We start from the raw sequence: 26,514 nt of genomic DNA on the forward strand, positions 1-26,514 counted from the left end.
TTTGACCTACTGAATAACATCAGCGGTCCAGAAGGACTATAAAAGCAAGAAATGCAAGCTTCAAGTCATCTATAGCAGGATATCCATGCGAATAGGTGTAAAGAAGGAAAACTCAATTTGACGCACCTAACTGTTGCTGTAGCAATTCAGTATACTCACATAAAAAGGAGCCTGAAGGGGCCAGAACAATATGTTTCATTTAATACGCCTTTCATTTACTGAGGGATGAGAAGGGGTGCAGAAAAAAAGCACAAAAACAACCTTGTCGGAGGCATTTGTTCCATTTAGACAGCAGTTCTATTGAAGAGATTTCTGTTAACAGCAAGTCTACTGACATAATCAGACACAAACCTTGACTCCTTCTATGGTCTTCAGCTGAACGTTCAAGAAATTGTTCTCATCTCTGAGCTGCTTCACAAGAGCTACTGAAGTATCACTTCCTTCAAATGTCTCTGTCTGTGTACTTCGAGCTGAAACCATTCGCAGTTCAGGGAGACCCATCAACACTGGCTGTCTGCAAGCATTATGAGGCACCACTTGCTCTCTTGGATAGAAAGAAGGCCTAAACCATCTGTTACTTCTGTTACTTCCGTATACTTGTGCTTGAAAGCTGAAGTTGTTTTCTCCCTGCTACTTTTAGAGGTTAGGACTTTAAATACGTACTATTTTGCAGTGTGGCCGTGGATAAGTCAAGATCATGTATGTTTCAACTACCTGTGCAATTTCCTAGAATTTTTAAATGACTGTAGTGCACAGGATTTCACTTGGTAGTGGTAGACACTATAGCTATAACAAGTGAATTTAAACAAAAGCAGATGTGCTCAAAGAAATCTGGGACCTTTCTTTGCTATATGAAAAAAAAAAAAACAGTACCACACCCAATGAACACAATCTTGCTCTTCACGACAGAATTCCAACTTTGATGAAGCGGTGCTGCAGGTGCTCATCACCTTTATGATTTATTATTTTAGGAGCCTATTGAGCATGTGTGCAAAGCTGAAGCAATTGAGTGCAGCCTTATGATCTTTGGTGTACATTTTTTATAAACTTGTATGAGCTAAACACTGTTAATTAAGACAAAACAATTCTGAGTATAGATTGTAAATTGTCTCACAAGGCACAACTAAATGTTGGTAATCCCCGCATTGATGGGGTGTTCATATTGTAATGCAATTAATAATTTCTGACGATTCACATGCCAGCTATGAAGAGATTGTGATTCATACAGTAGTGGGCAAATTTAGATTGATTCTGGCTTCCAGTGGTTAAAACAAATGACATTGTAGCCTCGAAGGAGAAAATACTGCCTTCGAAACATTTGCTCTGACACCTCATATTGACAGATTTTTCATATTTTCAAGCTTCCATCTTTTAAGGGTAAGTTTAGTTCACCTGCACCGATGGGAACTGGTTGACAGCTGTGCGCAAGGAGTTCAGAACTTGTGCAGCCCGAGTTCAGCAGTGTGTCATCACAAGTGAATGACAAGGTGGAATCTTTATTCTTGTTCGCTTAATTTAAAGAGGTGCAATCTTGGCAAAAGACGCCGCGTCTGTACAGGCAGGTACGGCACCTACGTCTTATGCTATGTTGTTTGTTAAGCTGTGCGTGCAGCTGCACCAAACCAGCGCCGTCAGAGTAGCAGGTACTCGAAAATCATACACCATGTTTAGTGCTGTACCTCTCCTGCGCTTTTTGAAATGAATGGCATGGTTTAGAGGATACTATTGCTGCACCACTGAAACGAATGGCGAGGTGCAGCCCTTTGTAAAGCGGATCATGTTGTGCAGGTGAATTGAACAAACCCTTAAGCACGCAAGCGTCTTAGCATTTCGCCCCCATCGAAACATGGCCACTGCGGCTGGGATCAAACCTGTGTTGTTAAGCTTAGCAGCGCCCCACAATCTAACTAATAGTGTTACCGTTTCAAGGTTATTGAAGTGTAGATTCCGTGCTTGTGGCCAATCTAAAGCATCCCTCCACAATATGCGTGGCAAAACATTCACAAGTACAGCATTGCATGTGTGAGGTTCGAGATGACCTGTTGGAGTGGACGTTCAGATGTTTCAACCTGCTTGCAGAGTGCACATTCGGGGGTAGTCATCCTGTAGTTGCATGGCAGTCTGGAAAAGCAAGTAACATCACCAGATATCAATGCATGAAATTTTCCAAAGTAAACAAATAAAATCAGTTAACTAGTAAACAGCAGTATTTTTTACATATATGTAGTGGTACCTCATAACACGTGTATCACTCAGGGCTGCTTCTTCACAAGGCATGTCATGTAGCAGGTTCCTTGCCCATTGTGCACAGCTGCTTCCATATCAGGTGGGCCAGGAGGTTGTGGCAGAGAAAGAAGTATATGTGATTTCTGTGACGCTTTCTTTGTCACACTATAGCATAACCACACCCATAATTATGTGATGTTTCTCAAACGCGATTGCGGTAAACTATCAACTCGTAGGTTTTTAGCACTAATATATGGGCTAGCTACGAAGACATATGCGAGGCGACAGTGATTTATATGCCTTCTTTCATCACAACGGCCTGGTTAGTGTTACCTGGCGGTAGAATTTCAAAATTAACTATTGAGTCAGCGACTCGTTCCCACGCGAAGCCAAGCCGCAAGTAACGCACTGTTTTTCCGTTTGCAGATTGAGACGTCAAACAATTTTAAAATTTAATATTGCAGTTTGCTGCCACCGTGTGACGCTTACGCATTGACAAAAAAACTACATATGTTGAAATAAACCAACTAGCCCCGCCAGCAACCGTTCTTAAAAAACTGAATTGGTTTCTTCTCACTGGCCCGAGCTTGCAACGGGTGTTCATCCGATGAAAGCTTCAACGGTCGCTTCGTTCCCCGGAAGTCACTTGAATTCCCTTCGCGAAAGCATTTGAACAAGTCAAAATTTGAACGAAAGCATTTGAACGAATTTTTTTTTATGTGTATATATATATACATATATATATATATATATATATATATATATATATATATATATATATATATATAGCGCGGCGATGGCGTAGTGGTTAGAGCATCCGCCTCGCATGCAAGAGGTCCGTGGTTCAAATCCCGGTACCGCGCAGTTCCCAACCAGATTAAAAAAACAAAAAAATCCGCGTGTTGATGGAACGGCATTAAGAGGCCTGGGGTGCGGCCTCACCAGCAAAACACCGCCGAGAACGCACTCCCTCACGAGAGAAGGATTGGCCACCCTGGTGCAGTATCTGGCCACTACCTCCCACATGCTTACGTCAAATAACTCACGGCCCTCAGTCCCCAGCAGCTGCGAAGCAACTGACCACGGCGGCGGTTAGATCTGCAACGCAGCAGAGGGTGCTAAGAATCTCTGGATCCTAACAGGCCGCCATTGGAACCTGAACTTGGCAACGTTTAATGCTAGAACCTTATCTAGTGAGGGAAGTCTAGCTGTACTATTCGAGGAGCTAGAGGGTGTTAAATGGGATATAATAGGGCTCAGTAAGGTTAGGAGAACAGATGAGGCCTATACGGTGCTACAGAATGGGCACGTCCTTTGCTACAGGGGCTTGGCAGACAGAAGAGAACTGGAAGTGGGGTTCCTAATTCACAGAAACATAGCTGGCAACATAGAGGAATACTATAGCATTAATGAAAGGGTGGTAGGTATCGTAATTAAACTGAATAAAAGATACAAGATGAAGGTAGTACAGGCTTACGCGCCTACATCCAGCCATGATGACGCTTCAGTTGAAAGTTTCTATGAAGACGTGGAATCGGCAATGAGTAAGGTAAAAACACAGTATACTATAGTGATGGGCGACTTTAATGCAAAGGTAGGGAAGAAGCAGGCTGGAGACCAGGCAGTAGGAGATTATGGCATCGGTACTAGAAACGCCAGAGGAGAGCTACTAGTAGAGTTCGCAGAACGCAATAATTTACGGATTTTGAATACCTTCTACCGAAAACGAGAAAACCGCAAGTGGACATGGACGAGCCCTAATGGCGAAAATAAGAACGAAATATACTTTATAATGAGTGTACACCCTGGAATCGTGCAGGATGTGGAAGTGATTGGCAAGGTACGATGCAGTGACCATAGAATGGTACGGTCTCGAATTCGCCTAGACTTGAAGAAGGAACGACAGAAACTGATACGCAAGAAGCAAATCAATCAGCTAGCACTGAGAGGGAAAGTACAGGAATTCAGAGTGTCGCTGCAGAACAGGTACTCGACTCTTAGTGAGGAAACCAACCTTAGCGTAGATACAATGAATGATAATCTGACGAGTATCATTACGGAGTGTGCAGTGGAAGTTGGAGGCAGGGTAGTTAGACAGGACACTGGCAAGCTTTCCCAGGAAACGAAGAACCTAATTAAGAAGCGTCAAATCATGAAAGTGTCAAGTACAACAGACAAAATAGAACTGGCAGAGCTTTCGAAGTTGATTAATAGACGTAAGGTATGCGATGTAAGAAGGTATAACATGGAGAGAATCGAACACGCTCTGAAAAACGGAGGAAGTGTCAAAGCATTGAAGAAGAAACTTGGGATAGGCAAAAGTCGGATGTATGCACTAAGGGACAAAGAAGGCAAAATAACTACCAATATGGATAGGATAGTTAAAATAGCGGAGGAGTTTTACAGAGATCTGTACAGTAGCCGAGACAACCACAACCTTAATACTATAAGAACTAGCAGTAATCCAGATTACACCCCACCAGTAATGATAGAAGAAGTCAGAAAAGCTTTGGAGAGCATGCAAAGGGGCAAAGCTGCTGGTGAGGATCAGGTAACATCAGATCTGCTGAAAGATGGAGGACAGATTGTGTTAGAAAAACTAGCCACCCTGTTTACGAAGTGTCTCCTGACGGGAAGAGTACCAGAGTCTTGGAAGAATGCTAACATCATCTTAATACATAAGAAAGGAGATGACAAGGACTTGAAGAATTACAGGCCGATCAGCTTGCTCTCTGTAGTATACAAGCTATTTACAAAGGTAATTGCTAACAGAGTAAAGAAAACATTAGAATTCAATCAACCAAAGGAACAAGCAGGATTTCGAACAGGCTACTCAACAATTGACCACATTCATACTATCAACCAGGTAATAGAGAAATGCTCAGAGTATAACCAACCCCTATACATAGCCTTCATAGATTACGAGAAGGCGTTTGATTCAGTAGAAATATCAGCCGTCATGCAAACACTGCGGAATCAGGGCGTAGATGAAGTATATATAAACATTCTGGAAGAAATCTACAGGGGATCAACTGCTACCATAGTGCATCATAAAGAAAGCAACAGAATACCAATCAAGAAGGGTGTAATGCAGGGGGACACAATTTCCCCAATGCTATTTACCGCGTGCTTACAGGATGTTTTCAGAAGCCTAGAATGGGAACAGTTAGGGATAAGAGTCAATGGAGAATACCTTAGTAACCTGCGCTTCGCTGATGACATTGCATTGCTGAGTAACTCGTGGGACGAATTGCAACTCATGATTACGGAGTTGGACAAGGAGAGCAGAAAGGTGGGTCTTAAAATTAATCTGCAGAAAACGAAAGTAATGTACAACAACCTCGGCAAGGAGCAGCGCTTCGAGATAGGTAATAGTGCACTTGAAGTTGTAAAAGACTATGTCTACTTAGGGCAGGTAATAACCGCAGAGCCGAACCACGAGATTGAAGTAACTAGAAGAATAAGAATGGGGTAGAGCACATTCGGCAAGAACTTTCAAATGATGACAGGTAGATTGCCACTATCCCTCAAGAGGAAGGTATATAACAGCTGTATCTTGCCGGTACTCAGCTACGGAGCAGAAACCTGGAGACTTACAAAGAGGGTTCAGCTTAAATTGAGGACGACGCAGCGAGCAATGGAAAGAAAAATGATAGGTATAACCTTAAGAGACAAGAAGAGAGCAGAGTGGGTTAGGGAACAAACGGGGGTTAAGGATATCATAGCTGAAATCAAGAAGAGGAAATGGACATGGGCAGGGCATGTAGCGCGTAGACAGGATAACCGCTGGTCATTAAGGGTAACTGACTGGATTCCCAGAGAAGGGAAGCGGGTTAGGGGGAGACAGAAGGTTAGGTGGGCAGATGAGATTAAGAAGTTTGCGGGTATAAATTGGCAGCAGCAAGCACAGGAACGGATTAACTGGCGGAAAATGGGAGAGGCCTTTGTCCTGCAGTGGACGTAGTCAGGCTGATGATGATGATGATTTGAACGAGTCAAAAAAACGAGTCATTTGAACGAGTCAAACAGAACGAGAAACAGCGTGTTGGTCGGCAGAGGCTCGAAACATTTACAGCGAAACAAAACAGTCCGAGACACATCCGAACGTACCGCGAGCCATTACTTGCCGTCGCAACCGTTGGCCCCCGCGAACTTTGAAATGAGGATAATGATGGCAATAGGCTGCTGCTCACTTAGAGCCAGCTGGAGCAAAAACTATTATAAAAAATTGATGACGCAGCACTTGTTTAAGAAAAAACTATTCGCTAGAAGAACAAGTTGATTTTTATGTGTAGCGGTATGCAAAGATGTAGTATTTGATCATTTGAAAAATTGAAACTTGGCCCCGACGAGGGCGCCCCTATAAGAAAGTGCAATAGCGTGAGTGCCGAGAGAGGTTAATAGATCCACTTTGGGTGCTTGAAGCGGAAACGCGCTGCGGTTGATTTTTTCGCCCCCTACAGGTGATCACTTGAACTATAGTTTCCGGGGCCTGGCCGAGCTGACGGCGCGTCTGGTGTTTGCGAAGCAGAGGTCACCTCCCCGAGTGTCTCTCCCTCCCACATTCCTCCCCTGCGTTTCCGCTTGCGAAGTGGGTAGGGGGGTTCCTTAGTCAAAGTTTTCTCCCTTACAGCGAGAATGTTTAATCAAACATCACGAAAAAAGCTTAGTAGGCGTGTTGCAGATATCGAATTTGAAATAAATTCACAAATGCAAAACCACTCCGCTATCCCTTCTAGTACACACGTGAGGCCATCATGTTGATCTTTGTGGCAAGTGTAGAGGTGAGAAGTTTCTCACTTCCAGTCATGCTTCGAGTGGTCTGCGTGCGGCGTCGCCGAATGGTGCAGAACAGGTGGTGCAATTAAGTGCCGCTTATAAAAGGAAAGTACAGTAAAAGCTCGTTAATTCGACCCCCATTAATTCGGAAATTCGGATAATTCGGATGGCTCTATATGTCCCGGCCAAAGTGCATGTTAATCTATGGGACCAAACCTTCGTTATTTTGTCGGAATGCGGCTCCGCACCGCTTAATTCGGACAAATGCTGACGGCTGCTGCTACACAAAAGTGTGATAAAGCAGCGTTGGCACCACTGAAGTGAAACCGAAACCTGAGTGGCATCGCCATCATCATCAACTAGTGGGGGCGATCGCAGCGTCACCGAACGTCGGCGTCTTCTTTCTTCTCCACTCCGCGCCTCCGACGCCATTTTCCCTGGTGTTGTCGTGTCCGAACCATCTCTTTTTGCGTAGTTCTCTTTTTCTTTCATTGTGACCGTATTTGCATGCCACCACCATCGTGCGCTACAGTGATGGCAACGCGGAAAAAGCGGCAGAACTACAACGCGAAGAACTTGGCGACTAAAGTGGAAATTTTGGAAGCACTGAAGAACGGTGAATCGCGACAGCAGGTTATGACCAAGTACAACGTGAAGCGGAGCACGTTGGGAACGTACGTGAAAAATGAACAACAGATTCGACAAGCCTTTGAAAGCGAGAAGTTTCATGTCTCTAGAAAGCGGTTGCGAACCGCAGCTCATCCCCAGCTCGAAGAAGCTTTGCTCCGGTGGATTACTGACTGTCCCAACGCGCATTTGCCTTTGAGCGGACCTCTCATCATGGCGCAAGGTGAGAAGTACGCTGCAATGATGAACATTGAATCGTTTCGAGAGAGACTTCGAGAGAGACACGAACTTGTCTTCAGGAGTGTGTGCGGCGAAAAGGCTAGTGTTGACGAAAGCGTGACCACCGAGTGGAGAAATGTGAAGCTGCTGGAGCACATCGCCGCATATGAACCATGTGACGTGTTCAATGCAGATGAAACTGCCCTATTTTTCAGAGCTCTGCCCGACAAGACGGTGACTTTCAAAGGGGACGAGTGCATTGGTGGCAAGAAATGCAAGCAAAGGATGACTGTGCTTCTTGCCGCCAATATGACTAGCACAGAGCGCTTGCCACTACTTGTCGTCGGGAAGGCGCTTAAGCCACGTTGTTTTAAGAACGTCAAAAGCCTTCCTGTCGAGTACACAGCGAACAGGAAGGCATGGTTGACATCGGACATTTTTCGCAGCTGGCTGCAGCAGTTGGACCGGCACTTCACGTCGAAGGACTGCAAGATAATTATGGTTGTTGACAACTGCAGTTCCCATAACTGTACAGTCGAACTGAAGAGCATCAAAGTAGCTTTTTTGCTGCCCAACACTACGTCTGCTCTTCAGCCGATGGACCAGGGTATCATTCACTATGTGAAGTCGAAGTACCGCAAGCACCTGCTAAAGCGAATGATCCTATGCTCAGAAGCTGCAAAGTTGTATCAAGTGGACTTACTCGGCGCAGTGCACATCATCGCCCACGTGTGGTAAAACACTCCGCCGCAAGTCATCGCCAACTGTTTTCGGCACCGCGGTTTTGTGAGGCCATAGCATGCAGCAGTAGCTGACGATGGCATCGAGGAGGTGTCAGCCGAGTCCACCGACGATGACTGCCCGACTTTCAATGCTGTCCTTCCCACAGATGTGACCTTTCAGGACTACATCGCGATTGATCATGGTGTCGCCACAAGTGGTCTCCTGACCGATCAAGAGATTATTAATGATGTCACGGGCACCCATGAAGACCACGATTCCGACGAAGAATCATGCGAGGAGATACAGCCGCGACCTCATCGCACCTCACGAAAAGTCTCGGAGGCGCTGTTAATATAGAGGACGCTTGCCTGAACACTCCCGACAGCTTGCGTGCTGTGGGCCATTTGAAACAGTTAAGAAAAATTGTGATGTCAGCCGGAATCTGCACGAAAACGCAAACGACAATTACAAAATACTTCAACAAATAAAGGGTAGACTGAGGCTATACGCACGACGTCGTGTGGCTCATCCGGAAGTGGCTATACGCACGACGCGACTGTTGTGCCGCCCCGTGGCGAGTTTGCAAAACAAAATGAATTTTTTTTTTGCCCTGTTTTTTTTTTCGGCGCTGAATGTTTGTCGCCCATTTTTTTTTTTTTTTTTTTTGCATGCGTGATTGTGGCTGTCAGAACAGGGACGCGAGTTCGGCATCGTCCACGAAGTTCGGGCCAACGTTCGGGCAGTGCTTTCGAGCACTTTGATACGTGATTATGGCCGTCACGAGTGCGACCTCCTCCATATGAAGTTCGGGCAGTGCGTGGCAGTGCTCCCAAGTCCTTCGCAGCGACGGTTGCAGCGGTGGTTTCAGTACCAGATCAAGGTGTCACGCACACCTTGTTGCATTTTAGCGAGTGTTTTACGGGGGAACAACGCACGTTTCGTCTTTCTTTTCGACATCGAAGTGGAGTGACATCAATTTTATCCAAAATACAGTTTCTCTTGTACTCAGGTCTGTACCTTTCTTGAACGATCGACTGAGGCATGCGCAGGAGGCCGAGATTGATGTTCGCCTCCAGACGAACGCGCGGAACGCAAATTTCCTGACACATGGCTCTGCAAGAGTCAATGAGGCACCTTACGAACGATTTTTTCTTGCTAGGGGAGAAAATTAGTGCTGGGGTAATTCTCGAAGTAGGGATTAGTGGAGGGGGTTTCTCCAATGAGAACTGGCTCCCTTCATGTGGGACCCTGAACGCGCTTATGCCAACACACTGTCCTACAAGTGCCAAATTAATACCTGCTGTTTGGAGCTACGTTTGCCCAGCATCAACGTTGCACAAATCTCTACAGTGGGCTCGACTGACACTGAAAGCGTTCTTAATGAATGCAACTATTACCATCAGTACTTATTAAGACTCCCTATTTTCAACGGCGGCCACCAGCTTGACAAAAAGAAAGACGTTGGGGCATACAAGCTTACGTATGCATTCAGATTTTATTGGGACTCATGAGTAAGTTGAAGCTGATTTTACTTGAACTTCCACATTTGCATTGTCTTTTCCATCACGCGGTGCCTGAACACTTGGGGCAAAACCAGTGCCGGCCGAGATCTTCTTCTTGTACTCCTGCGCAAGACCTGCCAAGAAAAAATTTGCTGTAAGCATGACTCAACACATTTGTAAAATCACATGCTTACCAGTGGTACCACTCTAGGCATTGGTCACAGCAGATCATGTTCAATGCACCATCGTACTTGTCCATGCAATGCCCGCAATACCACAGGCTCCCTTGCTTCTTAGTTGCAACTGTAATTGTCAAGAAAGGTGGTGCACAAAATGGTCATTTAAAGCAACAGTTTCAAACGAAAAAAATCTTACTCACTGATGTTAGTGCAAGCCAGGCATCTGGTGTGAAGTACTTCTTCAGCTTTGGTAATGGTGCTTTGCAGTCAAGTACGCAGCTTGGCAAACATTCAGGTCGAACCTCTACATGACTTTCCTGCACCTGGAAGTTTCCATCAAGGGCACGACCTGCCACGTCCTCACCAGCAATGGAAGTCAGAATCACTGTAGTTGGCAGAAAAAGAAACAATTATAACTGCCACCATCAGCTATGAGTAGCCTTTCAACAGTTGATACGTAGAGGTGGAGTTATACTGCCTATTTGACACAATTGTTTTGTTCTGAATCAGTACGACAAAAAATTCATTGCCGAAGAGAGATTTACCAAACGTCCATAGCTGTTTACATACGTGACCATGCATGTTTATGCTATAAAGTAGAAAACTCTAACTAGGATAGCCCATTGGGAAAGTACTGAAACTGTCTTGGGGCTTAAGATCTGCACTGCACAAGTAAATGTTATAAAGCTTACAATAGAGTTGCATTATATTCAGCACATGAAATTTTTGAAGCATATGTGAAATTGGAGTGTAGTACACAAAACCTACAGCAATCTAATTCTGTCATAAACCCGCTCGAGTATTATGAGTACTATGATGAATGTTTTTCATTTACTTGCTAGCTGCCTCTGAAAGTCAAGTTCTACTGTTTAGCAATCAATAATTTTGCTTACATTTTTCTTGTTCTTTTGAAGAGAGCTCCAAGAAAGGCATGGGCTGGCCACCTTTTCTGAGTTTCTTCAGCTTTCGCTGCCGAAGCCTTTTGGTTGGCCGTCCTCTGGTTTTAACCATCAGAAGCTTGATAGGGACGTCATACTCTTCTACATCCTGCTTCCTCTTATTCTGTGTATGATTAATCTGCGAACCGTTCTCTGGGACGTTGTCATGTTGTTCGCTGCTGCACTGATCATGGTCACCGCAGTTGGCTTCAGTGGTGCGTTCTTCGGAGCAGCCTGCTTCTCCCGCATTGTCCCCTTTCAGCCAAACTGCGTTTATGTCTTCAAGATGCCTGAGGCGTGCCTGAAAGAACTCTGGGCGGCAGTCTGCGAGTGTGTCGGCCAGAGCTTTAAGGATCTGCATTGCAAAGTTGTACCGCTGATTCCGGTTCATCTTTTTGAAAGAGGGCCCAGGCATAGAAACAATTTCGACATTCTCTGGACAGTGGCTTTCTTCCGAATTCACATCTTCACATGGCCCAACAAAGCTCATTTGGTAGTTCTTAAACCAACGCTTGTGGACTGCTTTGTCTAGATCAGGTTTTGTTGACAACTTCACACACACTGCCAAGAAATGCCTGCACAGCAGCCCCATCTTTGAAAATGTTGTACAGCTGGAAGACTGGCTGTCCAGGCAAACCTGATGGCAAGCATCGCCTACTCCAGATGCGACTTCATATTTATCTTCGGCTGCTTTTCTGATTGCACGATTGCTTTCCTCCATCTTCATTAGCTGCTTGCTCACTAAACGGCATGCATATGGAGTCAAAACTTTTTCGCACTGCCTCTCGATGTCGTGTGAGATGTTGTACGAGTAGAAGTTGCAGGTCTTGAGTAGTGTTGCAGCATGGCATGTGTTTTGTCTGCTCATGCCAGCTAACTTCAAAAGATTGGCCAGTGCGTCATGAAGCTTGCTGGAGGACTTGAGCAGTTTCTTGATTAGATTGTTGTGCGACTCCACACGATTTGTTGTGTTGTCACCAAACGTGAATTCCCTGTCACAAATATGGCGGACCCACATCTCCGTTATGCTGCCCCAGTTTTCATCGAAGTATGCAACTGCCTCTTTGCTGGCGTAACGGTGAAAGTCTGCTTTCACTTCCTCTAATTTTTCCATGGTGGGAGCATGCAGCATTTCTTTGAAAGTGCAAATCATCTTTTGTTTCTCTTCGAGTGACCTTCCCAAACGGCCAGCTGCCACGCCAAATGCCTTGACCACATGGAACTGGCAAAGCTGTACAGAAGGGGCACTTGTGAATGTGTTGCGGATGGCATTTATCGCTGTGAAATCCTTGTCCACAACTACTACCTGAGTCTCTTGGCTACTGGGGTTCTCTTTAACAAATGTTTCCAAAAGTTTGGACAAAACGTGGTACTGCTCTGAGGCCACGAAGGCATAGCCAACCACTTGGCTAGCGCCACACCCATCTTGGACAAGAAAAACAAAAAAGGGCATCTTCAGCTTATTTGTCCGATACGTCGCATCGAGCAGAAGCACTTCAGGAAAGGATTCAAACGCACGCTGCATCTGCGCTGTTTGCACGAGTAAGATCTGGAGCTGTTTGGCCTCATCGGTGATGGCAATCACCTTCGCCTTGTGATTGTTTTGGCAGTTAGCTATCTCCCGCATTAGCAGCTCAGCTTCATCAGACCCTTCCAGACTCCGCTTCAAATTGCACAAGTTTTTCGATAGGACGGTTTTGCCTGCGGAAGAGAGCATATTTCAAGAAAATTATGTAGTTAACATTTGTTACACCATAAGGAAACTTGGAATTAAAAAAAGCTGATTGAGGAGTCCTAATGTGATAAATTAGAATGTATAAGACACATATTTAAGGTCTATTTACCGGTCGTCTCGTGAAGTTTGCTCGCAACCACGCTTGGGGGCACGTTCATCTCCATTAGCGGTAGCACATATTCCTGCTCTTCGCTGGTGAGTCGCCGAGTCTCTGGGTAGAAGCTGAAGATCTGGCTGCTGACTTCATGGTTATGATTAAGGTCAGCCTTCATGATTTCAAGCGTTTGGCTTGCGCGTCGTGCTGCGACTACAATAGTGGCTTGGCATTCCTGTTTCATTGTCCTGCACACAATATGCATTTAGGCACCGATCAATAAAACTGCACAAATAGATGCTGTCATTATTTGCTTACCTTTGACGAGGTCGGATGCCGGTGCCGGAACATCTCTTGACGCCACCATGCTTGCAGATGTAAGTCGCGTTAGCGTACTTAAGTTTAGAGTCGAGCCTCTCTAAGCCAACACTGAGATGCGCGTTCACGACTTCAACTTTCTTGGTCGCCTTGGTGACGAAGAGAATGTTGTTGTTGATTTGAAAATCGCTTAGCGCTTTGCGAAATTCTTCGAACGTATTAAGCGTAGCGCCTACTTCAATCGCCATGACATAGAACGCAAGGCGCTCACAGGCGCACCAAGATCTCTTCAATTTCTCTCTGCTAGTGCGCCGAGCAAAACGGGAGCGTCCACGCGGCCGGCTAGGGAAGAAGCGCCGCAAAACACGCTGGCGAGCGGCGTTTGGTTCGCCGGCTGTTCGCCAGTTTCGCGCCGTCGGGGAAGAAAAAAAAAAAAAAGCTTCACAAACTCGCCACGGGGCGGCACAACAGTCGCGTCGTGCGTATAGCCACTTCCGGATGAGCCACACGACGTCGTGCGTATAGCCTCAGTCGGTGCGTATAGCCACTTCCGGATGGTCCACACGATGTTGTGCGTATAGCCTCAGTCATAAAGGTATGCTTCTGCAGCTTGATTTTAAATGTTGTTTTCCCTGTTCATTCGTTAATTCGGCATTCGGTTAATTCAGACAGTTTTTCCGGTCCTGTAAAATCCGAAGTAACGAGCTTTTACTGTAGTGGCAGTGCCTTTTCTATAACTTGCAGTGCCTGCCGGAAGGGGAGGCGAACAATAGGCGGCGGCCGTTGAAGCGAGTGCAGCTGCTCACCACCAGGCACCGCCACGTAAACATGGGTCTCTCGTGTTGTCGGTCGCAGCTCGCGCATCACCTGCGCAGATGCGGTTGCTAGTCTCGTTTCTCGGATTCTGGTTGCCTGGGTGCTCATAACGACCGGTAAAGCCACAAAAAGGCGTCCTCGACTGGTAAGCTCTTGAACCCGCTCGCGACAGCGCCTCAATCAACCAGACAAGGACAAGATTTGGCAAAACCAGGGGTTCCTATAGCGTCCCACAGCGAAACAAGTTTATTCCAGATATCTCGTGAAATCGCAGTAAACCAAAAAAGAAGTGCGTTCTTCGGCCTGGGGTGCACCCTACAGTTCCCCTGTAGTAATCGGACCACTAGAAAAAAAATAACAGTAACCTACTTTACAGCCTTACATATGTTGGCCTACAAATCGAACGTTTGGTGACAAAAGAACAGAGTATAAACTAGAGAAGAAGCAGTATTTGTCACAGTCCTACGTATACTGGCCTAAGGCTAAAAGATTTGGTCACAAATAAATCAAATTGCACAAGAAAACAATATTTGCCCAGTCTTACTTACTGGCCTACGACAACAACAAAAAGTACACTTGGCGACGTGAGATCATAAAATGCCAAGGGAACATTTTTTTTAGTGTTATATAAGGTGGCCTAACACCAAAGCATTAGGTTTTATTGTTAAGCCAGTTTGACATACTGGCCTAAAAAAATAAGAACAGAAAAACTTCATGACAAAAGATCATGAAATGCACAAGGTAACACCATTTTTTTTTCATAGTGTTGAAAGACTGAAGCATTTGGTGAAAAAAAAATCTAACTGCACAAGAAAGCCAGTTTGACACACTGACCTATAAAAAAAAGAATTTGGTGACAAAAGATTATAGATTGCACAAGGAAATGCCATTTTTCTTGTTACGTAAGTTGGTCTAACATTAAAGCACTTGGTGGCAAAAAATCAAATTGTACAAGGAAGCCAGTCTTGCATAACGGCCTAAAAAGAAAAAACAACTTGGTGACAAGAAATCATAAATTGCACACGGAAACAATGTTCTCCCAGTCTTGCATACTGGCCTATGAAAAAAAAAAAAAAAAAACTTGGTGATACAAGATCATAAATTGCGTTGAGAAAGCAAATTTTTTTCACAGTGTTATGTAAGTTCGTTAAACATTAAAACATTTGGCGACAAAAAATAAAACCTTAAGGGAACAACACTGCCCAGTCATGGATACACTGGCTTGGAATTCAAACATTTTTGCTGACAAAAGAAAATTATATATTGCTTGAGCAAACAACCTATCTCAAAGCCTTGCATACTTCCTCCAAAGTGGCTTCTTTGCAAAATATTTACGGGCATCCTGCTTGTCAGTCACACTGAATGCATAATTTGAAAGAAGTGGCCTGAGGAAGTGAGCTCATATAAGGTTCATGAGTCGTGCCCTGTGGTCACAGCTTCCGTCACTCTGGCATTTGAGGAACCTCAATGCAGATAGGGCTGGAACGGTACACTTTGTCAAGCTACTGAGTGGCTTTTGCAAAGTAGGATTGTCTCTAAGCGCACTGTCTGCAAATGCTCGCAAAGTGTCCAAAATAAAAAGCTGGTCTGTTGGATACAGCAAACCACCCCGGTCCTGGTTGCGTGTCAGCTGTAGGAGTGGCTGGTTGGTTACTGGCTTCATACTCAGAGAGACACAGTTTTCGCAGTTCATTTTTTCGCTGACTACACGGGCAATGTATCCCCCTACATACACAGTGGCCGATATTTGAGGACTTGGGAGGTACTGAGGCAACACCGAGGTGGTTAGCCTTTGCAGCACCACAACTGCCTTCTTCAGTGAAGGCGGTGTCTGGACGGATGTGTTCGCAGATGAGGAACCAGCGCAGACAAAGTACAGACGGGCTGTGAACTGGAAGCACTGCCAGGTAGGGGGGCAGATGTCGCACTCTCAGTATGAGCGACATTTGATGTTACATTGGCTGCTGCAATTCCAGTCTTCAGGATCTTTTCTAAACCCGAAAGTGCTGCGCGAACATCTAACATGTCATTTGTGCCCGATGACATTCGCAAGGTTCCAAACAATGACTCTATTGGGTCGCTATTGAACCTGCGGGTAAGAACAAAAAAGCAGTTCTCCTCTGTGAGCAAGTATCTTGTACATGCCACAGTAGAGTAGCTGGTGACAAGAACGGCCTCATATGTTTCCTTCGTGAGAAATTCCTGTGGATGGTTGCACCTTTTTTTTAGCCCGTCCAAGTACATTGGAAAGGTGACCTCAAGCCACTCTAGTCGAGAATCTTGAATGTCATCATAGTGTCGAGCGTCAGCGAAATTTTGAACCAAGTGTTTCACGGTACTACTCGTATCGTGGAGTACAAACCAACGGTAAAAGTTCCTCATGAAGGTTATAGTTGGGCCTGCATAAGCAAATGATTTTGAGCATGTATGCCCAGCTTGCCCCTTCAGATGCTCTAAAGCGGCAGTCACACATGGCGACAGAAGCTGAACAGCTCTGCCATTATTCATCTTCGCCATATTATTAGGTAATACATGTTTCCGGCTGAGATACCTTACAGGTTTTACAGTCAAACCTTTCTGCAGCTCGTACAAATCCTTGATTTAAGATGAAGAAATCTCACGCTCTGGACCAATATCATGTGACAACAGCTGCGACCGGACATTCTTCAACACATGACACGGGTCAAAACTCATGAACAGCTGCCTATCAGGATCACATGGGTGCTCAGTCCTGTAGGTGACCAAACCATTTCCAAGAAGCTTCATGGCATTCACATTCACCTTGTGATTATCGGTCACCAGCCGCACATTTTTAAACCCACAAGCTTCCACTTTCTTCATCACAAAGATAATCAACTTGTAAAGTTCATCTCCAGTGAGTCCCTTCGTGAAGTAATACGCCACTGGAATCCGGAATGGCGTAGTTAATCCGCTGATTACAAAACAAAGAAGAGAATTGGCTAAAACAGGACTGGTGTCCTTTTGTCCCAGTTCAGTGTCCACTTGTCCGACTAAGCAATCCCTTTGCTTGTGATACTGCAACTTTTCTTTTATCTGCATTTCATCGACGATTAATGAGCAAACCCTTGACTGTGGCATTTCCAAATCCCTGGCTTCTGCAGCTAGCCTTGTTTCCACCAATTTGCTGAAGCCTGTCTCACCACTCGTGGTTCCTATGTAATTAGACAGTGTTGTTCTACTTGGAAGTTTTAAAAGGGCCTCACCTCGCATGTGCTCATAGGCTTTAGTAGACAAATTTCGAAAGACCACACACCTATGAGTTGTCTCTTCAGACCATGTTGGCCTTTTCCTCCTGAAGTTGATAATTTGATCAAGAAGAAAGAGTGCTGCTGGCTGTTGTTCCACGGCTCTTTCTTTGATATAGGAGATATCTGCTACTATGGAATCTTGCTGTAGTTTCTCAAGCTCCAATTTGTATTTGTCAACTGTCCTTTGCAGTCTTGACACTTGGTTCCTGAGGTCCCTTTCTTTTCTTTTCCATTTGGCATTCTCCGTGGCCAGCAAGCTCGCCACCGCTTGTCTACTGTCCACCTGAACACCTCGGTCATATGCTGGAGGAGTCTCGGGCGGAAAGTTACTGCGTTGGTTGGTATCGCTGAAAGCATCGGTGATATCGATGGGCTTTGGTTCTTCAAGTTTGTGGTTTTGTGGTGTCGGTACTGCAGGTGGCAACACCACAGATGCAGCGGCACTCGTCGCATGATCACTTTTCTGTTTCAAAGGAACACAAGCTTGCTTTACAATGCTTGCTCTGCTTCGCTCGGTGCTTGATTTTGGTTGCAAGTGCGCAGGGTAATCTTCAAAAACTGAAGGAACAACACCTTTTTTCAAAAACCGTCGTCGTTTTCCTTCCACAAAGCTCTCGGCGCGAAAATGACGGCTGCATACCTTCGTGTAGCAGGACGTTGAATTTGGCGACCAGTTGTCACATCGAATAACGGCCAGCCACTTTTCTCGTACGTCGGCGGCAGAAGGAATCTCGTGAAAGGACAGTCCCGGCGTTTTCTTTTTCTCGTCAGACTTACACAGCGGTACGCAGCAGTACGACTTCTTCAGTCGCGCTACACGCGCGGCCGAAGCACAGGATTAAAAAAAAAGAAACGTGAATCAATATATGACAGCATGCAACTTGAAGAACGCAACACCACGTGCAGCACAGCGAAGGGAGTACCGCCCACGACCTCCTCGGTTCCACCAAACCAGCGAGCCAACCATGTTTACACAGCGCCACTACCCATTAGCGGCGAGCGGGGGAAACACTAGCGCCGACGGCCGTGAGAGGGCCTTCTTTCAGGCACTGAAAGTTATAGAGAAGGCACTGGTAGTGGTTGGTTATATTCTGAGCATTTCTCTATCACCTGATTGATAGTATGGAAAAGGTGATGAATTCTTCCTTTTTCATTAGTGCATCTGCCGCTCTATATTACACTACAGGCAGCTGTTTCCGAAAAATGGGTGCTGCATTTAAAAGAGTGTAAGGTGCACTGCGAACTTCAGTGGCTTCTGTTTTTGGATATTTTGCCAGGAATTTTGTTCTGGGGAAAGAGGGAGTGAACCTGAGTCTCTGAACATAATCTCATTCATGGTATCTGTAAGTACAAAAGTTTCAGGCAGCCAGAGGCAATGAAGATAAGTGGAGGGAGGTTTCTTTTCCGCAAAGATGAAATGCTTCGCAATAAAATACACTATTCTGGGTTGTAGCCTACCACAGATAAATACACCACAATACATCATATGGTGCAAGGCCGAATGCTTAAGTGTGTTGGATGCTGTATACATACTGAGAGGAAGGTAACCTACACTATAACCATAAAATACAGTGGAGCAATGCATGCACGACATGCACTTGTTAACATTTAAAGCTGACTAATAAGTGTTACTTTTGTTTATTATTGTGGGAATAGGACAGAAAGATGCAATACATGAAACAGGTACTAATTTGCCAACTGTTTATCATTCTCACAGAAGGCCTCATCCTGCCTAAAGTTAAAATTTAAGAGCTTCATGTAAAATTTATGGCACCTCTAACCCACATTTCTGATGCACAATTATCAGTTTTCATTCTGACCTGCCAGACTTCTATACTGGCAGTCTTCTGCATAAACAGTTTGTCTTAACTTTATTTTGAAATGTGATGTTAATGCACAAAGTGAGAAACTTGTGAAAATCCATCCCAAACATATATGCTCTAGAAGAATAAAACAAAATAGAGCAGTCTCCTAAGATTTAAATATAAGCATATAATGTAGCTGCAAAATTACAACCGCTACTTTACAGCTATACCTTTAGTATGCTTACTTGTTCATGAAAATTGTTTGGAAATGCACCTTTATCACTTCTGCAAGTAGCATTTTCACAGCTTGCATAGCGTTTTTATACAAAGTACTGACACATTACTGCATAATGTGAAACTCTGCGGTATGTGGCTAGATAAAGCGACTGTGCTGTAACTAATAAGTACAAAACACTGCACAAGTGGATATTGCATTGTAAACAAAAGATCTGTAAATACAGCAGAAAACATTAGCTAGGGAATAAAGGCAAATTACCTTAGTAATGCAAGTGGCAGTATGCTAAAAAAACGTTTTTTTTTTTATTAAACTTCCGAAAGAATAAACCTTTCGAATCTTCGTATGTGCAATGGCTATAATCATTGATTACCGAATACACTAGACTAACGACCGCTACCTCAACTTGGCAGTCCAAATTTTAGAGGGGAAAAAAAAACACAACTCGCCAGCAAACAGCAGTGTCTTCGTATTATGCAACAGCGCATTTCGCGGAAGCCACTAGACGGCAATTGGTGTCCTGCAGCTTCGTCATGCAGAGCTATCAGTGAGCATCGAGTGCACGGCTTTATCTGGGAGGCACTATACTTGCACATGTACAGACGCGTCCACAGTTAAAGGGAACACTCGAATGCGTACCTTTCTTATTGCTGACTCCCTAACTGCAAGTTGATGGGGAAACATTGAACGTGCGCTTTTCTAGTTTATTGAAATGAGTCGGAGCTGTCAACCACCAGTAGCCATAAGTAAATCTAAGCTCTTATTCTCGTGCGAGAAAGTGAAATACAGACACACACTGCGCGCAAGTGTTCCCTTTAACAGTGGCCGCGCCTGTACATGCGGATGACATGAGCAGTGCTGACGAGCTGAGCTAGAGCAGCGACACAGATAAAATCTAGCAAGGATGTCCGCAGCTAAGTAGGATATATCTCATCGTTGGGTATATATGGCTCGATTAGATAGGTTTTTTTGATATGTGAATTGAAAATTAAACGAAAGTTTCACACTTCCGCGGAAGGGATGCACTGTATCAAATTCGTTAAAAAAAAAGTGAGGCCCTCAGACGACTTATAGTGAAAAATGAAAATGCGAAAATGTGCAAAGTGCAAAAATGAGAAGAAAAAAACTTAATAAACAGGACAGAGCACTCTGTCCTATTTCTCCTGTTTGTTCCTAGTCATTTTCTCGCTGTCTTTTACTATGAATGTGCACCAACAAGCTCAAGTTCATCCGCTTCTCCCTTACAGGAGTGTATATGGTACATTAAAAAAAAGAAAAAAAAAATCACTGCACCTGCAAGTGCTACAGGGCACAGCTAAAATTTTGCCAGCCTTAAATTCTACTGTGATCAAGCTCATGAACTGTTTAGTTTAAGAGAGCTACTGACCTCTTTCTCCCACGAGCTAGTAACTCTTACTTGTAAAAGATACCTGAAAGCTTTGAAGGGTATATTGAAAGTGCGTTGGAGCTAGATACGACATTGCATATTTTTTTAAGGCCCTCGACTGAATAAGGTAAAACAAGACAGTGCAATCTAATACGGCATATGAAAATCCCACGTGAGATATTTTCTGTAGAATCTACATCCACGTTGTTTTCAGTCCCCAACCAAGCTCAGTGCACACTGCCAGAAAGCAGACAGTCAAGTCCAGTCAAGTGTACCAAGTTCTTCCAGAGTAGAAACTAGATATAGGGCTGACTATCTAACTACTATTATGAGACGTTTTTGTGTTTACTAGTCATTATGCATCAGATGAACGAGGTGCTGCACGAGTGATATATTCTACACACACCAGCACAGTGCACTAAATAATGGGCAGAAACTAATTTTTACAGTGCCACATACGTGAGCGGAAGCAATTTAATGTTTTATAAATGACAATAAGAGATTTTTTATGTGCTTGTGGGCTATTATATCGTTGCAGAGCCCACACTTTATTATTTATCAAATTAAAATAAGAAGTTTATTTGTCCTACGCTACTTCTCGGTTATTTAATGCATTGTTTGAGGAGCACAAATTATTTTGCTGTTATACACTACACAGTGAGGTTTGTCTTTGTTGTTTTTTTGTGTGTTGAATGCAAGTGCCTTGCCTAATAATAACTTAATTATTCCTAAGACTAAATAAAGATGTAAAGGATTCCTTTCAATTATTCCAGATTATTCGTCCACCGAACAAAAATAAATAGTGGCCAAGTCTATCCTAAATAGTATCCTAAAAAGTTCTTTGGAAAATTACAAGAACGACAACATCTCATATCTCAACGTTTTTAAAGTTTTAAAGGGGCCCGGCAATACTTCTTGAACATGTTCAGAAAATGCTGCCAATCAGCAACCAAGGCTCCTGCGAACATGTGAGCCAAACATAGCCCAGCATGCGGCTGGGAATCTACAAATAAATTTCAAAGATTGCTAGAAATCGCTCTTCTCTTAACAAATCCTGCTATATACCCAAATCAATTGTGTAACGTACCTGAAAGACTATTGGCAGATTTTAACATAGTGCAATGCATATTTATCCTGGCGACCACCACGCAGGCATTGCAGGGACAAACACCTTCAGAAGAGGAATGAAAGGCTTTAACGCGAACTCATTCTTGACTTGCTCATCAACCAGGCAAAGAAAAAGAGAACCGTGTCTAGAGCAGAGCCGCATGTGAATGCCGCAACTTCTTCTTCGTCTGAAGTTGCAACAGGCATGCAAGCCACACGGGCGTTCAAAGGAAACAAGAAAGTGCTCAAGACTGCGATGCGCACTGACTTACAGAAGTAGCTCTGATGATGATTGGTCGGGTTTTTCGGCACAAGGGCCATAGGTGGCCAAAGAGCGCCAGTATGAATGAGCGCCAGTATGAACCCAAATTACATTTCAGTGCACTCATTGAGATTTTTAAAAGGAGGGAGAAAGTGCTTAGAGCATTAAACAAATCTCTGTAACTCCACTTGGATTCTAAAAATTTTTGTGGCAGTTAATCTGTGCGGTGATAAACAGTGGGATAATTTTATGAACACCTGGCAAAGTGTTGCAGGGCTCCATTCAATATATAAAGAGAACAAAATGTTTCTATATAAACAAGTAAATAACATTTTCCTTAGTCATTGGAAACCACAGCCACTTCTTAAAGATTATAAACCAGCATTAAAAGATAAAAAATCTAACTGTGAGGACCAAACCTTTAACAATATAAAACATTGTTAAGACCTTTGGTAAAAAGCTAAAGTTATTAGATTTAGAACAGTGATCAGCCCTGTCCTGGATTTTCAGCTTCAGCAGCCATACTTGACACTTTTCGTTCGGCATCAAGTCTTGCACAGGTGAATCTGTGCATCGAAAGGAGTCGAACACAGAAAAGCACCCACCCCATAAGTAAACGAAACTGATTGCAATGCGAAACAAACAAAACATTCTAAAAGCACCAATAAAATTTTGACGTACTTTAAATTGTTTAAGTGCATTAGCAAAGATGACAATAAAGTGGACAAATGCAAGCGCTTGTGAACAAACATACAGGTGTCTACTTGCTTGTGCTCAATGTAAATGCTTATACAGTAACGAATATATTGATACAAAGTATCACTACCAGGAAAAACAAGGGAAGCGTGGGCAGAGAAGGAAGACGACGTTGCCTCCACTGCGATCCCCCTGAGTGGATACGAGCCATGGCGGTGATCATCATCATTTTACTGTGATCGCGGACTCAGGGCCCATTAAAACCCCCCCATTAAGTTACCTTAATTTGTGTAACAATTTGGTGGAAGGTGCTGGGTAGGACAAACCCAAAGACGGGAGCTTCACTACCAGGACTTCGTCGCAGCCGCCGCCTCGCCGGACTTCCACCTTCGCCGATCGTAATGACCCAAGAGCAGCCATCCAACGCTTCGAGGCCAACTCCGATGGATTCCGTGCCATACTACAGAGTGCCACCAAACTTCGGCGGGACCTCAGGAGAAGACGTCGACGTGTGGCTCAAGAACTACAAGTGGGTGAGCAAAAGCAATGGCTGGGGCTTGAACGAACAGCTCAATCATGTCGTATTCTCGTTAGCTGACACCACCCTTATGTGGTACGAGAACCACGAGGACATGTTCACGACTTGGGAACGTTTTGTTGAAGAAGTGCAGAAGTGCTTCGGTGATTCGGACGCAAAGAAGAAACGCGCGGAGCAGACATTGTCTCAGAGGGCACAGCTTTCATCAGAAACATGTACGACATACATTGAAGAAATACTGAAGCTGTGCAAGATCGTGAATGGCAGGATGTTTGAAGAAGACAAGGTTGGGCACGTTCTCAAGGGTATAGCCGAAGAGGTGTACAATTTCTTAATTGGGAAAGACTGCTTGAACTCCGTGTCCGACGTGATGAAGCACTGTCGTACCTTTGAATCCTTCAAGATGCGACGAATTTCTCCGAAATTCGGCCGCCTGTCCAACGTCCCCACTGTGGCTAGTGTTGAAACAGTGCCGCCTAACGACCTTGCTTTGACCATACGGCAGATCGTTAGAGAAGAGCTGCTTCGATGTCAGCAGAGCTATCATCGCCCCAGCGATTTTCAGGATGGGTACGTAAACGAACCAGAACGTGTGCGGACTCTTGTTTCTCTTCCACCATGGCAACCATCGATCAACGCAACAGACGCTTATGAATATCAAGGCACACGGCAGGCTGGATTCCCCCGTCAACCACCTCCCAACTACGAACGAAGTTTTCGCCCACCTGTTTACCCAACATCGCCTCCCTACAGGGCCCCCGAAGGACGGTACCACTATCCCATGCCTTCCGAGAGGAGTCGTTACACTGAGCAACAACGTGCCCCTCGACCAAGTCCGGTATGCTACAACGGTGGTGTCCCGGGTTACATCGCACGTTTTTGTGACCACCGCTCATATCAGCGACAGTCTTGGCACATGTCTCACCAACCTTTTGACCATCCGCTCTCCACGTCACGGAAACCACGCGCACCTACCGGATCACGCTACCCCTCGCCGGCCTCTGATCGAAGTTTGACACCACCACCAGCTCCCCGGGCTCCACGATCGCCATCGCCACGGCGACGCGCACGTACACCGCCGCCGGAAAACTAGGCGGTGCGGCCAGTGGGGGTGAGGCCGCGAGATCACAGGTGCTATCTACAGGTATACCCCCGTCAGCGTTTATGTTGAAGAACAAAGTTCATGTAGTTGTCGATGCAGTGGCTACTATGGCACTTGTGGATACAGGTGCGACAGTCTCGGTGATGAGTGTAAATTTTAAAAACCTGCTGGGACCAAAAGTGATGTTTTGCCTGAACCGTGGGGTGACATTTCGTGGTGTAAGTGGTGACGTGTTGTGTCCGGTGGGATATTGTACTGTGGACGTCTCGCTGTGTGGCAAGGTGTTTTGCACAGAGTTTGCGGTTATTCCGCGGTCTACACATGACGTTATCTTGGGTATTGACTTCTTGTGTGAGTGTGGGGCAACTGTAGACTGCAGAAGTGGGCATCTTTCTATACAAGGTACTTTCCCAACGGCGCTCTTGGAAAATTCCCGTCCGGAGGAATGCATCTTTTTCGTCTCCCTGGACACAGTCGTTCCTGCATTTTCTGCTGTGTGTGTTCCCGTGATATGTTCTAGCAACAACTGTGGCACGTTTGACGCCACGCTTGAACCGATTCTCTTGGCATGCCTGAAAAAGAACATTCTCATTCCCCATTGCATAGTGCCAGTCGTTGATGGACGGGCAGGTGCGTGGACAATGAACAGTTTCATGGAGCCTGCAATTCTGCCAGGCGGCATGAAACTTGCAGTATTTAGACCCGAATAATGTACAACGCTGGTTGCGCTTCTTGATGCTACAAGCCAAAATGAACATCTTGGCTTGGAAGGTTCAGAAGATGCCCAATTGCTACAAATGGTCAGCAAGTCACTTGACCAAAGCGAACGTCATACACTGCTCGACGTTCTATCCAAGCACTCGAAAGTGTTCGATTTTTCTAAAAATAGCCAAAGGTCCTTAATACCCGCGTCCCGGATACGTCATCAGATCCACACCGAGTCGGCGCATCCCATTAGGCAGAAACCTTATCGAGTGGCACCATCGGAGCACAAGATCATCAACGAGCAAGTCGAACAAATGCTGGAAAAGGGAATAATACAGGAATCGCCAAGTCCGTGGGCTGCTAATGTCATTCTAGTGAGGAAAAAGGATGGTACGTGGAGATTTTGCGTTGACTACCGCCGACTGAATTCTGTTACGAAGAAAGACGTTTATCCACTGCCGCGCATCGATGACGCTCTAGACTGCCTGCTTTTCGCGTCCTACTTTTCATCTGTCGACCTGAGATCAGGTTACTGGCAAATTCCGATGCACGCAGCTGACAAAGAAAATACGGCATTCGTTACGACCGACGGACTTTACGAGTTCAACGTTATGCCATTTGTTTTATGCAATGCTCCTGCGACATTCGAAAGATTTATGGACTCTATATTGCGTGGTTTAAAATGGCATATATGCATGTGTTACCTTGATGATGTCGTAATTTTTGGACGTACATTTGAGGAGCACAACACTCGCCTAGACCTCGTGCTAAGCTGCATTGAAAAAGCTGGCCTTGTATTGAATTCGAAAAAGTGCCACTTTGACGAGCGACAGACATTGGTGTTAGGACATCTCGTCGACAAAGATGGCATTAGACCTGACCCACAAAAGACCGCGGCCGTTGAATCGTTTGAGCGTCCTAAATCTGTGAAACAACTGCGTAGCTTCATCGGGCTCTGCTCGTATTTCCGCCGGTTCGTACCCAAGTTTGCGGATGTTGTTCACCCCCTGACGAGCCTTCTACGTAAGAACAGCCTGTTTCAGTGGACCTCCGAGTGTGATGCCACTTTTTCCAAGCTGAAGTGTTTGTTAACTTCGCAGACAATACTTCGGCACTTCAATCCTTCGTCGCCCACGAAATTCACACAGATGCAAGTGGCATCGGTATCGGTGCCGTTCTCGTTCAGCATTCTGGCAAGAAGGAACACATTGTGGCAGACGCAAGTCGTTCTTTAAGCAAGCCTGAACGCAAC

At 45.0% G+C, this 26,514-nt stretch overlaps 1 protein-coding gene and 2 pseudogenes across 10 annotated transcripts in view; 1 reads left to right on the forward strand and 2 right to left on the reverse strand.

The window, feature by feature from the left end:
- LOC119170446 (uncharacterized) overlaps nt 1–26,514 on the forward strand; it is a 270,210-nt gene that overhangs the window by 86,790 nt on the left and 156,906 nt on the right. The gene's annotated exons all lie outside the window — the stretch shown is intronic.
- On the reverse strand, nt 15,442–15,972 carry LOC142802651 (uncharacterized; annotated as a pseudogene).
- The window catches only part of LOC142802652 (uncharacterized), a 48,596-nt pseudogene continuing 38,053 nt past the window's right edge, over nt 15,972–26,514 (reverse strand).

Source organism: Rhipicephalus microplus, chromosome 3 (genome assembly GCF_043290135.1).
Source record: "Rhipicephalus microplus isolate Deutch F79 chromosome 3, USDA_Rmic, whole genome shotgun sequence".
Taxonomy (NCBI): domain Eukaryota; kingdom Metazoa; phylum Arthropoda; class Arachnida; order Ixodida; family Ixodidae; genus Rhipicephalus; species Rhipicephalus microplus.